This window comes from Lipotes vexillifer, unplaced genomic scaffold, assembly GCF_000442215.2.
Source record: "Lipotes vexillifer unplaced genomic scaffold, Lipotes_vexillifer_v1.1 scaffold213, whole genome shotgun sequence".
Lineage (NCBI taxonomy): Eukaryota > Metazoa > Chordata > Mammalia > Artiodactyla > Lipotidae > Lipotes > Lipotes vexillifer.
Window position 1 is genome coordinate 6,646,696 of NW_006780610.1, and position 10,744 is coordinate 6,657,439.

Sequence of the window (10,744 nt, forward strand, 5' to 3'; positions counted from 1 at the left end):
GTGGCTTCTCCCGTTGCGGAGCACAGGCTCTGGACGTGCAGGCTCAGCGGCCATGGCTCATGGGCCCAGCTGCTCTGCAGCATGTGGGATCTTCCCGGACCGGGGCACGAACCCGTGTCCCCTGCATCGGCAGGCAGACTCTCAACCACTGCGCCACCAGGGAAGCCCCTCACTGTAGTTTTGATTTGCATTTCTCTAATGATTAGTGATGTGCATCCTTTCATGTGTTTGTTGGAAATCTGTAGGTCTTCTGACCATTTTTGGATTGGTTTGGTTTTTTTTTTTTTTGATATTGAGCTGCATGGGCTGCTTCTAAATTCTAGAGATTAATCCTTTGTCTGTTTCTTCGTTTGCAAATATTTTCTTCTATTCTGATGGTTGTCTTTTCATCTTGTTTATGGTTTCCTTTGCTATGCAAAAGCTTTTAAGTTTCATTAGGTCCCATTTGTTTATTTTTGTTTTTATTTCCATTTCTCTAGAAGGTGGGTCAAAAAGGATCCTTCTGTGATTTGTGTCATAGAGTGTTCTGCCTATGTTTTCCTCTAAGAGTATTATAGTGTCTGATCTTACATTTAGGTCTTTAATCCATGTTGAGTTAATTTTTGTGTATGGTGTTAGGGAATGTTCTAAGTTCATTCATTTATATGTAGCTGTCCAGTTTTCCCAGCACCACTTATTGAAGAGGCTGTCTTTTCTCCATTGTATATTCTTGCCTCCTTTATCAAAGACAAGGTGACCATATGTGCATGGGTTTATCTCTGGGCTTTCTATCCTGCCCCATTGATCTATATTTCTGTTTTTGTGCCAGTACCATACTGTCTTGATTTCTGTAGCTTTGTAGTATAGTCTGAAGTCAGGGAGCCTGATTCCTCCAATTCTGTTTTTCTTTCTCAAGATTGCTTTGGCTATTTGGGGTCTTTTGTGTTTCTATACAAATTGTAAAATTTTTGTTCTAGTTCTGTGAAAAATGCCATTGGTAGTTTGATAGGGATTGCGTTTAATCTGTATAGTCATTTTCACAATGTTGATTTTTCCAATCCAACAACATGGTATATCTCTCTATCGTTTTTATCATCTTCCCTGGTGACTGAGCTGGTGGCCGAGGATGGGAGCTGGGTGCACATGGTGGGCATGGCGCACTTCAGCGACAACGGCAAAAAGGGCATGGTGAAGACCATCTGGGAGGTGCAGCCTGACGTGCTGAAGATGAACTAGTGTACACTGCTGCGTGAGGCCAAGGACATCAGCCTGGAGAAGCTGCAGTAGGCCATAAGGCAGAACGGGGTCATGTCGGGACTCATGCAGATGCTGCTGCTGAAGGTGTCCACCCAAAACACTGAGAAGCTGGGCATGGCCCCTGGAGGTGAGTTCACGGAGGTTTTCAAGGAGGCCAGCAAGGTGCCTTTCTGCAAATTCCACCTGGGTGACAAGCCTATTCCCGTCACCTTCAAGAGGGCCATTACCACCCTCTCCTTCTTGCAGAAGATCAAGCTGGCCTGGGGCCTATGTTTCTTGTCAGACCCTATCAGCAAGGATGATGTGGAGTTGTGCAAGCAGGACCTCCTGGAGCAGATGATGGCTGAGATGATTGCGAGTTCCCCGACCTGCACTGCACCATTGTGTCTGAGCGGGACATCTACCTGACCTACATGCTGAGGCAGGTGGCCTGGTGCCTGGAGCTGCTGAGTGCCTCTGATGCCGAGTGCAGAAAGTGCATCCCCTCCATGGTGGTGGGCACTGTGGGCATAGGCCATGTCCCTGGCATTGAGAAGAACTGGACCACTGACCTCAACATCCAGGAGATAATGACGGTCCCCCTGCTGTCCATCTCTGGCAGAGTGTCCTGACTGACCATGAAGGCCGCCTTCTTGGGCCTCCTTGGCTACGGCCTGTACTGGATGGGACGCCATGCCAGCAGCCTGGTTTCACTGCCTGCCACCCAGTACTGCCTGCAGAGGGCCCCCGAGGCCTGGCCACACAAGTAGGAAAGAGAGAGGGAGCCACCATGTCCATCCAGGGAGCTGCCTGTGGCTGCTCCTGTGACCCAGCCAAGGGGCACAGGGGCTGGCTCCCTGAGGAGCTCCTGGGTGCCACCCCCCATGGGCGTCCAGCTTAGCCTCGCCTGTCCTCTCCCAACCCACCCAAATAAAGAATTATTTCACTGTCAATAAAATAAAATAAAATAAAATAAAATAAAATAAAATAAAATAAAACTACCCTTCATCAGTGTCTTATAGTTTTCTGCATACAGGTCTTTTGTCTCCTTAGGTAGGATTATTCCTAGGTATTTTATGCTTTTTGTTGCAATGGTAAATGGGAGTGTTTCCTTAATTTCTCTTTCAGATTTTTCATCATTAGTGTATAGGAATGCAAGAGATTTCTGTGCATTAATTTTGTATCCTGCTACTTTACCAAATTCATTGATTGGCTCTAGTAGCTTTCTAGTAACATCTTTAGGGTTCTCTATGTATAGTATCATGTCATCTGCAAACAGTGACAGTTTTACTTCTTTTCCAGTTTGGATTCCTTTTATTTCTTTTTCTTCTCTGATTGCTGTAGCTAAAACTTTCAAAAATATGGTGAATGATAGTGGTGAGAGTGGGCCACCTTGTCTTGTTCCTGATCTTAGAGGAAATGCTTTTAGTTTTTCACCATTGAGAATGATGTTGGCTGTGGATTTGTCATACATGGCCTTTCTTATGTTGAGGTAAGTTCCCTCTCTGCCTACTTTCTGGAGGATTTTTATCATAAATGGGTGTTGAATTTTGTCAAAAGCTTTTCCTGCATCTATTGAGATTATATATGTTTTTTCTCCTTCAATTTGTTAATATGATGTATCACATTGATTGATTTGCATATATTGAAGAATCCTTGCGTTCCTGGGATAAACCCCACTTGATCATGGTGTATGATCCTTTTAATGTGCTGTTGGATTCTGTTTGCTAGTATTTTGTTGAGGATTTTTGCATCTATGTTCATCAGAGCTACTGGCCTGTAGTTTTCTTTTTTGTAACATCTTTTTCTGGTTTTGGTATTAGGGTGATGGTGGCCTTGTAGAAAGAGTTTGGGAGTGTTCCTCCCTGTGCTATATTTTGGAAGAGTTTGAGAAGTATAGGTGTTAGCTCTTCACTAAATGTTTAATAGAATTCACCTGCAAAGTCCTCTGGTCCTGGACGTTTGTTTGTTGGAAGTTTTTGTTGTTGTTGTTGTTGGAAGATTTTTAATCGCAGTTTCAATTTCAGTGCTTGTGATTGGTCTGTTTATATTTTCTATTTCTGCCTGGTTCAGTCTCACAAGGTTGTGTTTTTCTAGGAATTTGTCCATTTCTTCCAGGTTGTCCATTTTATAGGCATAGAGTTGCTTGTAGTGATCTCTCATGAGCTTTTGTATTTCTGCAGTGTCAGTTGTTACTTCTCCTTTTTCATTTCGAATTCTGTTGATTTGAGTCTTCTCCCTTTTTCTCTTGATGAGTCTGGCTAATGGTTTATCAATTTTGTTTATTGTCTCAAAGAACCAGCTTTTATTTTATTGATCTTTGCTATAGTTTCCTTCATTTCTTTTTCATTTATATCTGATCTGATCTTTATGATTTCTTTCCTTCTGCTAATTTTGTTTTTTTTGTTGTTCTTCTTTCTCTAATTGCTTTAGGTGAAATGTTAGGCTGTTTATTTGAGATTTTTCTTGCTTCTTGAGGTAGGATTGTATTGCTATAAACTTCCCTGTTAGAATTGCTTTTGCTGCATCCCATAGGTTTTGGGTCATTGTGTTTTCATTGTCATTTGTTCCTAGGTAATTTTTATTTCCTCTTTGAGTTCTTCCATGACCTCTTGGTTATTTAGTAGTGTATTGTTTGGCCTCCATGTGTTTGTATTTTTTATAAATTTTTTCCTCTAATTGATACCTAGTCTCATAGCATTGTGGTCAGAAAAGATACCTGATACAATTTCAATTTTCTTAAATTTACCAAGGCTTAATTTGTTACCCAAGATATGGTCTACCCTGGAGAACGTTCCATGAGCACTTGAGAAGAAAGTGTATTCTGTTGTTTTTGGATGGAATGTCCTATAAATATCAATTAAGTCCATCTTGTTTAATGTGTCATTTAAAGCTTGTGTTTCCTTATTTATTTTCAGTTTGGATGATCTGTCCATTGGTGAAAGTGGGATGTTAAAGTCCCCTACTATGATTGTGTTACTGTCGATTTCCCCTTTTATGGCTGTTAGCATTTGCCTTATGTATTGAGGTGCTCCTATGTTAGGTGCATAACTATTTACAATTGTTATATCTTCTTGGATTGGTCTCTTGATCATTATGTAGTGTCCTTCTTTGTCTCTTGTAGTAGTCTTTATTTTAACGTCTCTTTTGTCTGATATGAGAATTGCTACTCCAGCGTTCTTTTGATTTCCATTTGCATGGAATATCTTTTTCCATCTCCTCACTTTCAGTCTGTATGTGTCCCTAGGTCTGAAGTGGCTCTCTTGTAGACATTATATATATGGGTCTTGTTTTTGTATCCATTCAGCCAGTCTATGTTTTTTGGTTGGAGCATTTAATCCATTCACATTTATGGTAATTATCGATATGTATGTTCCTAGTACCATTTTCTTAATTGTTTTGGGTTTGTTTTTGTAGGTCTTTTCCTTCTTTTGTGTTTCCTGCCTAGAGAATTTCCTTTAACCTTTGTTGTAGAGCTGGTTTGCTGGTGCTGAATTCTCTCTTTTTTAAAAAATTTATTTATTTTATTTTTGGCTATGTTCGGTCTTTGTTGCTGTGCGCAGGCTTTCTCTAGTTGTGGCGAGTGGGGGACTACTCTCTGTGTGGTATGCGGGCTTCTCATTGCGGTGGCTTCTCTTGTTGTGGAGCATGGGCTCTAGGTGCCTGGGCTTCAGTAGTTGCAGCACGTGGCCTCAGTAGTTGTGGCACACGGGCTTACTTGCTCCTCTGCATGTGGGATCTTCCTGGTCCAGGGCTTAGACCCATTTCCCCTGCACTGGCAGGTGGATTCTTGACCACTGTGCCACCAGGGAAGGCCAGTGGTGCTGAATTCTCTTAACTTTTGCTATCTGCATAGGTTTTAATTTCTCCATCGAATCTGAATGAGATTCTTGCTGGGTAGAGTAATCTTTGTTGTAGGTTTTTCCTTTCATCACTTTAAATATGTCCTGCCACTTCCTTCTGGCTTGCCAAGTTTCTGCTGAAAGATCAGCTGTTAACCTTGTTGGGATTCCCTTGTATGTTATTTGTTGCTTTTCCCTTGCTGCTTTTAATATTTTTTCTTTGTATTTAATTTTTGATAGTTTGATTAATATGTGTCTTGGCGTGTTTCTCTTTGGGTTTATCCTGTATGGTACTGTCTGTGCTTCCTAGACTTGGTTGACTATTTCCTTTCCCATGTCAGGGAAGTTTTTGACTATAATCTCTTCAAATATTTTCTCAGACCCTTTCTTTTTCTCTTCTTCTTCTGGAACCCCTATAATTCGAATGTTGGTGCATTTAATGTTTTCCCAGAGTTCTCTGAGACTGTCTTCAATTCTGTTTTCTTATTCTTCTCCCTGGTAGTTATTTCCACCATTTTATCTTCCAGGTCACTTATCCGTTCTTCTGCCTCAGTTATTCTGTTATTGATTCCTTCTAGAGTATTTTTAATTTCAGTAAGTGTGTTGTTTGTCACTGTTTGTTTGTTCTTTAGTTCTTCTAGATCCTTGTTAAATATTTCTTGTATTTTTTTCCATTCCATTTCCGAGATTTTGGATCATCTTTACTATCAGTACTCTGAATTCTTTTTCAGGTAGTTTGCCTATTTTGTCTTCATTTATTTGGTCTTGTAGGTTTTTACCTTGCTCCTTCTTCTGTAACATATTGTTTTGTCATTTAATTTTTTTTTTTTTTTGATGGGTGGTGCTGTGTTCCTGTATTACTGGTTGTTTGGCCTGAGATGTCTAGCACTAGAGTTTGCAGGCAGTTGGATGGAGCTGGGTTAGGAACTCTTGGAGACCTCACTCTGATTAATATACCCTGGGTTCTGAGGTTCTCTGTTAGTCCAGAGGTTTGGACTTGAAGCTCCCACCACAGGAGCTCAGGCCTGACCTCTTGCCTGGGAACCAAGATCCTGCATACTTCGTGGCATGGTAAAAAAGAAAGAAAGAAAGAAAGAAAGCAAGCAGTACAATATCAAAGAATAAAAAACAAAATAAAATTAGAAAGATAGAAAATATATTAGGAAAAATAAAACTATAATTGAAACAATTGCAACAAAGTATAATAAAACCCAAACAGAAAAAAGGAAATAAATAAAGGGGTGGGGGGAAACAAACCAAACAGAGAGAGCAATAACAAAGTATAAAGAATAAAATAAAAGTAGAAAAATAAAAGATTTATTAGGAAAAATAAAAATATAAAAGAATGAGCAACAATGAATCAACAAGGTAAAACAGAACCCCAATCTAAAAGAGGAAAAAAAAAAAAGCCTTAGCCATGGGGGCAGAATTTAGGCGGGGGTGGAACTTAGGCTGCAGCAGGACCTAAGCGGGTGTGGGGGGGTCACGTTTGAGCATGGGGCGGGGCCTAGGCTCAGGACCCATGGAGCGGGAAAAGGCTCTGTGGGGCGGGGCCTAGGCGGGGCTTTGTTCAAGCATGGGGCGGGGCCTTTGCTGAGGACCTGCTCAGAAGGGGAGAGGCAGCTGGTTGCAAGGAAGGCCTATGGAGTGTGGAGTTTCGGAGTTTCGGAGTTTGGAGGTAGGGCCCTGAGTGAGGGTGTGTGGGTGGGGTTTAGGCCCAGATCGTTGGAGGGGGTCTCCGAGTGTAGAGGTAGGGCCCTGGCTGGGAGTGTAGGGGCAGGGCTTGGGTTCTGCGCAGCAGGAGAGAGGCTCTGAGGGCAGAGGATTAGGCCCAGGATCCCAACAGGCTCCCCAGTGCCTAAGTGGACAGCGAAAGAACTGGCTGCATTCCCTCGCACCCCTCCCCCAGGGTCTCACCCATCGCCGCTGGACCCCTAACCGTGGGTGGGTCCTGCTGGGTATAGGAACTCCTCCCCTCCCCCAGTCATCCCTCAGGGGTGCTGTCCTGGAGGTCCAGCCTTTACTTTTGCTCCCTCTTCCCTCCCTCTCACTCCCTCAGGACACGCCCGGCTGGAGGGGGCCTTGGTGGGCAGAGGATCAGGCCCCGGGATCTCAGCAGGTTACTGGGGGCCAAGTGGGCAGGGGAAACCTGGCCATGCTCCCTTTTGATCCTCTGCCCTCCCAGTGGTTCCCCAATTTCCCCCTTCGGGTGTGGGAAACCCTTCCCCTCCCCCAGCCACCCCTTGGGGCACCAGTCCCTTCCCGCCTACACTTCTCCTCCCCCTTCACTCCCCCCATGCCCCACGTCATACCTGGTCACTGGGGGCTCCTCCCGTCCCCTTAGGTGCCCGTGGTCCCCCACTGGTGCCTGGTAGGTGCCCTAGTTGTGTGGAGACACGAATTCCACATCCTCCTAGTATGCCATATTGACTCCACCCCCCCTGCTTCTTTTAATAATTGAAAATGAGCTGGAGGTAGAAAGCATTACCTCTGTAGCCATGTTTTATTGCTTAAGCTGGATAGGGTGCACAACGTTCATTGCATTATTTTTAAACCTTTTGTCTACCTTAAATATTACATAATAGGCTAAAAAATAGAATGAGTCTGGGTAGGTTGAGAGAATGGGCATCAGAATAAGTAACTCTAAGGTTGTGGAGAAAAGGGAACCCTCTTACACAGTTGGTGGGAATGTAAATTGGTACAGGCACTGTGGAGAACAGTATGGAGGTTCCTTAATAAACAAAAATAGAGCTATCATATGATCCAACAATCCCACTCCTGGGCATATATCTGGAGAAAAAAATTGCTTGTAAGGATACATGCACCCCAATGTTCATTGCAGTGCTATTTACAATAGCCAAGACATGGAAGCAACCTAAATGTCCATTGACAGATGAATGGATAAAAAAGAGGTGGTACATATATACAATGGAATATTACTCAGCCATTAAAAAGAATGAAATAATGCCATTTGCAGCAACATGGATGGACCTGGAGATTATCATACTAAGTGAAGTCAGACAGAGAAAGACAAATATCATATGATATCTCTTATATGCATAATCTAAAAAAAGGAATGTTACAAGTGAAGTTACTTACAAAACAGAAACAGACTCACACATACTTAGAGAACAAACTTACGATTACCAGAGGGGAAGGGTTGGGGGGGATGGATAGATTGGGTGTTTGGGATTGACATGTACACACTGCTATATTTAAAATAGATAACGAACAAGGACCTACTGTATAGCACAGGGAATGCTGCTCAATATTATGTAATAACCTAAATGGGAAAAGAATTTGAAAAAGAATAGATACATGTATATGTATAACTGAATCACTTTGCTGTAAACCTGAAACTAACATAACATTGTTAATCAACTATACTCCAATATAAAATAAAAATTAAAAAAAAGAATAAGTAACTCTAGAGTGGCCTTAAGATAAACTTTGTTGATGTGACAAGATGGCTTTTGGACCATCCTAGCTTTCTAGACACCATTGGACACATATGAAAAGAGAGCAAATGTTTCAGGCAGGGAAATTTCTACATTGGGAAAAGGGGACCCAGAAAGAAAGGATAGAAATGTAGGAAGAAAACTAGCTAGAGTACCATGTGTTAGGAAAAGCAAAAAAAGAGGCTGGGGGAAGAGCCGTGGGGCTAACCTAGTCAAAGGCAGTAAAGAGGCTGAGAAGGCTGATGAAAGTCTGTGCTGTACTTTGTCTACAACATACATATTCAATTGTTTTAGTGAAAGATGGACACTAAGGAAAATTTGGGACCAAGGATAAAAGAGAAACTAAACATGACAACAGCAAAGCTTGACAGTGTTATATTGTGATTTATAATAAGAAATATAGATATATGATAAGAAATAGATATTGTCCCCATTTCTGGCACAAAGCTCCTAAAATATTTGGAATTTCCTAAGTGATGAGAGAGACAAGGTGCTCTTTTGTTATGTTAATGAGGTGAGTTTTGGACTGCGTCTAAAGATGGGGTTGTTGGTTGCTTGGAGAATCAGCTGGGTGATTAGAAGGTTGGAACTTTTAGTCTCACCCACCTGACCTCAGGGGAGGGGAGCAGGGCTGGAGATGGAATCAATCACCAATGGCCAGTGATTTAATCAGTCATGCCTATGTAATGAAGTTTCTGTAAAGATGCAAAGGACAGGGTTTGGAGAGCTTCCAGATTAACTGTGTTGATGCTGGGAGAGTGGTATGTCCAGAGAGGGCATGGAAACTCCAAGTCCCTTCCCATGTACCTTGCCCTGTGGATATTTTCCATCTGGCTCTTCCTGGGTTATGGCCTTTTATAATAAACCAGTAACCTAGTAAGTAAAATGTTTCTCTGAGTTCTGTGAGCCACTCTAGCAAATTGATTGAATCCAAGGAAGGGGTTGTTGAAACCTCCAATCTATAGTTGGTCAGTTGGAAGCACAGGTGACACCTTGGACTTGTGATTGGTGTCAGGGTGGGGGGCAGTTTTGTAGGACTGAGCCCTTAACCTGTGGGATCTGATGCTATCACTTGATAGATCATGTCAGAATTGAGTAGAATTGTAGGACAGCCTGATGATGTCCCAGAGTTGCTTGGTGGTGTGGGAAAAACCCACACACTGGAACTGGGAGCAGAACCATACTTAGCTTCCCAGAAGTCCAGGCAAAAAGTCAAATAGGGAAGTTACAAAACACAGATGATCAGAAATGAGGCCACAGGCCAGTTCCTCAGGACAAGAATGATTTTTTTCCCTCTGTTAGCTTCAGCATTTGATACCTTGGTATACTTGAAAGTAGAAAAGGCCTACTTTAAATTGGCTGTGACATTGGTTCAAGATGGCAGAATAGAAGGACGTGCGCTCACTCTGTCTTGCAAGAGCACTGGAATCACAACTAACTGCTGAACAATCATAGACAGGAAGACACTGGAACTCACCAAAAAAGATGCCTCACATCCAAAGACAAAGGAGAAGCTGCAAGGAGAAGGTAGGAGGGGCGCAATCACAATAAAATCAAATCTCATAACTGCTGGGTGGGTGACTCAGAAACTGGAGAACAGTTATACCACAGAAGCCCACCTACTGGAGTGAAGGTTCTGAGCCCTATGTCAGGCATCCCAATCTGGGGGTTCAGCAATGAGAGGACAAATTCCCAGAGAATCAGATTTGAAGGCTAATGAGATTTGATTGCAGGACTTCCACAGGACTGGGGGAAACAGAGACTACACTCTTGGAGGGCACACACAAAGTAATGTGCATATCAGGACCCAGGAGGAAGGAGCAGTGACCCCATAGGAGACTGAACCAGACCTACCTGCTAATGTTGGAGGGTCTCCAGCAGAGGCAGGGGGTGGCTGTGGGTCACTGCGGGGACAAGGACACAGGCAGCAGAAGTTCTGGGAAGTACTCTGTGGCATGAGCCCTCCCGGAGTCCGCCATTAGCCCCATCAAAGAGCCTGTAGCCTCCAGTGCTGGGTCACCTCAGGCCAAACAACCAAGAAGGAGGGAACTCAGCCCCACTCATCAGCAGACAATTGGATTAAAGTTTCACTGAGCTCAGCTCACCAGAGCAACACCCAGCTCTATGCACCACAAGTCCCTCCCATCAGGAAGCTTGCACAAGCCTCTTAGATAGCCTCATCCACCAGTAGGCAGACAGCAGAAGCAAGAAGAATTACAATCCTGCAGC

The 10,744-nt window shown here is 43.1% G+C and overlaps 1 pseudogene; it reads left to right on the forward strand.

Annotated features, from left to right (window-relative positions):
- The first annotated feature begins 1,086 nt into the window (after window positions 1-1,086).
- On the forward strand, window positions 1,087-1,985 carry LOC103070545 (traB domain-containing protein pseudogene; annotated as a pseudogene).
- The last annotated feature ends 8,759 nt before the right edge of the window (window positions 1,986-10,744 follow it).